Source organism: Morone saxatilis, unplaced genomic scaffold (genome assembly GCF_004916995.1).
Source record: "Morone saxatilis isolate NCDOM2014 unplaced genomic scaffold, NCSU_SB_2.0 Contig7, whole genome shotgun sequence".
NCBI classification, from domain to species: Eukaryota; Metazoa; Chordata; class Actinopteri; family Moronidae; genus Morone; species Morone saxatilis.
In genome coordinates this window covers 3,918,885-3,924,327 of record NW_023340246.1, presented here as the reverse complement: position 1 = coordinate 3,924,327, position 5,443 = coordinate 3,918,885, and the positions used below count along the sequence as shown (strand labels likewise).

The window sequence follows — 5,443 nt, the reverse complement described above, 5'->3', positions numbered from 1 at the left end:
TAATGTTAAGACAGCAACCAATGGACCGGACTCCAGATGAAGAATGAGTAAAGTAGTTCAGTTTAAATATAAACCTATTTCATGTGCCGTCTGAAAGAGAAACATCATATTCTAAACAACCGGAGAGTCATAACATAACATTTAGTTAAAAATGTAAATTATGTATTTGTTTAATGTGAGGAAGCACACGTGGCAGCTGGATGCACTCTCTATGACAGCACTAAGACATTTTTATTTTCAAGCTCATTTATTCAGATAATTTCCAAATTGAAGACAGCTGTTACTTTCAGTTCTCGAAAAATACGAGACTTAGTGTATTGATCTATCTTAAAATAGCAAAATGGTTCTAGGAAAAAGAAAACGGATGAAAAACATGCAAAAACACCTTTGAATACTTTACAGACAGATTAATAATGGTTCACAAATATGTTCATTCCAGTATTGCATTAATGAAACAAAATACAGACACACATTGTATAAAAAGACAATGCTAAACAGGAAATCTACAAAAATCACTTGTTTTAGACAAACTAACTTCTTGCAGTTACTGAGTTCATTATTTGGGTTAATTGTACAGTCATCTCCACTGGCTCCAACAAACTGTCATGTGATAACCAAACTTGAGGCTTCAAAATGGTACTCCACAAACCAGTGGGTGACATAATGATAGATTCACACTTCAATCTCAGTAACTCCTTACGGAGTAGAAAATTATACAGTAAGATGTGTTGACTCAAAATTTACCGTTACAGTTGAAAAACTGTGGCCTGAACTGGATCAAACCTTAAAATTTTATCTGGGCAAAGACAAATACATTTTCCTTGCAAGTGAGAAAGTGGGTCTACTTAGGCTACTGACGCACTCTATGAGATTGTTTCCACGTGGCTGACTTTTTCCACATGTAGCCATAAAACTATGCATAAACACTTTAGAAATGAACTGTCAATTAAAGAGATTAAAACAAATACTGCCAAAGCCAAGTAGCACATTTATGCACACTGCAGCTTTTTACATTCACCCTTAAAGTTTATTCTGTCTATTCTATTCTATTCTATTCTATTCTATTCTATTCTAATTAGGAACCAAGCTTTTGGATCCCCACATAGCTAGTTCCTAGCAACTAAACTAAAATTAAACTTAAAGAAATAAGAGACAAGAACAGGGAGTAAAAATATTAGCAGAAAAAGCGTGAGTTTGTTCATCTATTTAGTCTATCCAGTGGCGGTTCTATCTTGAATGACATCCTGTGCGAGACCCCCTTCGAGCGCCACCGCCCTCTGCAATTACAACAAAAAAATGTTTTTATTATAACAACATAAGTGAAGCAGAGAATTATATTTCTCGATTGCACAAATCCTTCATCAGAACAATTGGATTTAACTATTGCACTTGGAACAGGAAACACACTTTTTAAGGTGCACAATCTCCACCTCCAACATTGCCAAAAGACAATGAACACAGTTTCACCTTATAAATGTTATCCAGTTCATAGCTTACCCCCTCTCTCCAACCTGCAGATCTTATTACACATTGTAATCAGTAATACAGCTATACCATGTATACTACATGAATATGTAGCTAATGTCAGTTGTGTCTGTAGCTAATGTCAGTTGTGTCTGTATTCATAATTGTTACTCTTTTGGAATGGCGGCCAGTGGTGGAACTAAGTACATTTACTCAAGTATAATGTACTTGAGTGCAGTTCTGAGGCACTATATCACTTAGTGTTTTGGCTACCCTGTAGCTAACAGAGTAAGATTCCAATAATTAAATAATCACACAATCAGGAGTTGCCGAACAGTAAATACATTTATTTTTAAACAATGAAAAAAGAAAAAAATGTCGAAGAAGAGAAGCTGCCTAAACTAGCCCGGATAGGGCCGTAGAATCAGTGCCTCTTCTCTCTACCATAAACCTTAACCTTAAAGAAACTAAACCAGAAGCCCTGAAAACTTCATTACAAAACAAAGAAACTGGGGCACCTTGGTAGCTTACTTGAAAGAGCTGGCACCCCATGTACCAAGGCTAAGTCCTTGCTGCAGCAAACCGTGGCTGTGTGCCATTCACTCTCTCTCTCTCCCTTTCCTGTCAATCTTTAGCTATCTTATGTAATAAAGGCAAAAAAGCCCATATATATACATATATATACATATATATGGTGAGGCTGGAAGTGGAACAGAGAGACAAAGCAAAATAGATAGATAAAAGATATTACACCAATAATAGGTCATCCTGAAAAAAACAACAGAAAAACAATACTAAATTCCCACTAGGAAGCACATTATCAGCAATCCCAACACAGAGAACACATAAGAGACATAAATAATCAGAACAAGAATTTACCAACCAAAGATGCAGTACTAATGCTGGCTACAGTGTCCCACTCAGTCACTACAGACCTGATTGTCCTTCATCTATGTTTCACACTACATTACATTTTTTGAAAAGTACTAGACACAGTGCTACTTAAGAATTCTATCCCGGCTTTCTAACTGAGAAGCAGCGCTGTTTTTAAATAAAATTTAACGTAACAGCCCCCTCTGGAGGAAGCTCTTTTTAACCATGAGCCAGGTCTACATGGTGTTACAAACTGATGATGCTGTTTTTTTATCCATGACTTTCAATGCTTGCTTATTCAGACTCTGAAGTGCTTAATAATAATGTACTATTATTATTTATTTATTATTATATGTCTAAGATCAGGTTGCACTACATTATGCAAAATGTACCATAACATTTGCATGGGTGTACATTTTGCTGCATCTGTACTCATTTTATTTCTTATGTTGATTATTGGATTGGTGTTGGGTACGGTGCTTTTAAATCTAAAGTGAGCAAGGTTATACCCTGTTTTGTCCATTTACAATGATTTCAGGAGGAGGGGAATTGCCTCCTCTGATGGAAAAAAATCATACCAACTGTTTTGAACAAATTCAATGTCAAGCATGAATAAGTAATTCATTCTGCTATTTTGTCCATAGCCTGTGTTAGTAACGATGCAGCTTACTGTTTTAATATAGCATTAACATAAATGAAATGACTGTATTGTCTGCATAGATTTGAATATTGAATATACTGAACCTTTAAAAGACTACAATTTAGGGCCCCCGGTTAGCTCAGTGGGTATAGCTGGCGACCCATGTACCAAGGCTTTGAGTCGCTTTGCTGCAGCGGCCGAGCGGTTCTGAATCCGACCTGCGGCCTTTGCTGTGTGTCCATCCCCCTCTCTCTCTGCCCCCTTCTCCTTGTGCTGTCTCCAGCTGTCCTATCAAATAAAGGCAAAGACTTACCAAAAAAAAAGACTGCAATTTAATTTTTACCCTGTGTCAGTATATCATTAATCTTAATTTTAACACTTCTGACATTTATTTTCCTTCCAAGAGAGGTTTTTAATGTGCTTCCACAGTTAGATAAAAAAGTTGGCTTTAGCCTTCCTAAGTTAATTGACAACTCTGTTGCAGTGGTCTTTGAAGAGACTAACATTGGTATCAAGGTCAGATTTCAATGCCTTTTTAAGCATAGTCTCTTTTAAGTCTCTTTTCTTCATCAAAGTTGAGGTATGTTCTGTCTTCCAAATAGGATTGCCTTTTTGTGTCATTATTTCTTGATTAATTTGTCCATAGCAATATTAACACAATAAAAGTCCTACAAAAGACATACATTTCTTCGATGCTAGCTGAACTATCCCAAGCTGAATCTTTTAGTCCAGTATCCAATTTGGCTAGACTTTTCTTTGGTATTCTTTTTTCAATAACTCTTGTGTCTGTCTTGTCTAAAAGTGAACCTTTTCTTAATTAGGATGTAAAATCCCTGTAATATAATTAAAATAATTGATGATTCTCTCTCGTTGATTGAAAAATACAAGATCAATTTGGGTTGGTCAATTTATCATCTGAGAAAAACCACATAGGCCAGTGATTTTTTTTTTCTGTTTTTCTTATCGCCCCAATTTACATTAAAATCCCCTAAAGCCCATAACTCTTTAATTCCTTTAAAATTACATGAATAGGTATGAAAAGTAACTTCCGCAGACAGATGTTGATAAATGTCAATACATTATATTTGATGTGATACAGTTACAGTGCCAAACATTCTATTTTTGTCTCCAATCATTTATATCTCTATGTTGACACTTTAAGTGGTCTTTTACATAAATAAGTAACACTCCTCCTTTTACTTCATTTATTTATTTTCTACATATTCTGTAACCTGGGAAAAACAAAAATGTTTGTGGTTTCAGACAGAAAATGAAAGTCTAGGTTTGAGTTCCCACACACTAATTGATAATATTGTTATGTTGGCAGTGGGTCAATAGTTAAGTAATAGTTTTATCCACGATAATCAATGTGACACTGTGACAAGTGGAAACCTAAAGGTTTTGATAAATATCCTCATTTCCCCCATAAATGTCCACTTCTTGTTCAGTAAATGGCTGGGTTGCATTCTCATAGTCATTGTCATCATCACTGGTTTCTTCTTCATCTACTTGTTCCTCTCTGTTGTGTTCCATATTAACAGAAACCTCTACAGCCACTATATAATCGTCTTCAATCTGCGCTTCCTCATAATCATGATCATCACCATCTTCGTCTTCGTCTCCTTCTGCTTGTCCAGTCTGTATCTGGTTGGTGTCCACTGGCTCAACGTTCACATAGTCCCCCTCCTCCTCCTCACTCTCCTCATTGTCCTCTTCATACTTGTTCCTGACCGTCACTGAAACACAAGCATCAGAAGAAATTTGACACACCAAAATAACAAACATTTAGATAAGTGTATCTTTAAAATATTAAAAACAAACAACAACTAGTCTGATAATGTCATGTCATGTGTGTCCTGGTGAGCACAGACATTGAGTTTGGACGACGCCTCCAGACTGCTTTGATTGTCGCCTTCTCCTGAGGACCAAACAGACCACCACCAAGACCAGCGGGAGCAGCAGCAGGATCCCAGCAACTACTGAGGAGACCAGCAGCAACAAAGGAACTAGGAAAAAGAAATATTTGACAGCTTATCCTTAATAATATCCATAGTTTCATCATGCTTTGGCTGGTGCTAAGAGGAAGTGCCATGGAGTAGATGCAGTGAGCTGTATCATGGAAAGTCCTGAACCCCAAGAGCTGAACGTAAATGGCAGAGCTGACTGTGTAAGTGTAAAAAGGAAAATGGTGAGTTCTGTAAACGGGTGGAGAACTGCAGACTGTGTCTATGCATGTAGGTGTGAAAGGAGAAATAAGGGAGGAAAAATAATGGGATTAGCACAATGTGATTAGTTGAAGTCCTTATTCGTAGTGTGACAGCTCAGAAAAATCTCTAAAGATCTAAAAAACGTTTTGCAGTTTGAAACACCACCAGTGTACAAAGGCCTTTAGACTGAAGGAACTGTTCTCATATGACAACAACATATGAGAGTTCCCTGATCACAGTTAAAGGACAATTCCGGCGC

At 36.8% G+C, this 5,443-nt stretch overlaps 1 long non-coding RNA gene across 1 annotated transcript; it reads right to left on the bottom strand.

Moving 5' to 3' along the window:
• Nucleotides 1-4,168: 4,168 nt before the first annotated feature.
• On the bottom strand, nucleotides 4,169-5,012 carry LOC118340337. The gene is made up of 2 exons (XR_004797369.1): nucleotides 4,849-5,012; nucleotides 4,169-4,713 (listed from the first exon to the last, which is right to left on the bottom strand). It is a non-coding gene; the product is annotated as an uncharacterized LOC118340337 (long non-coding RNA).
• Nucleotides 5,013-5,443: the final 431 nt, after the last annotated feature.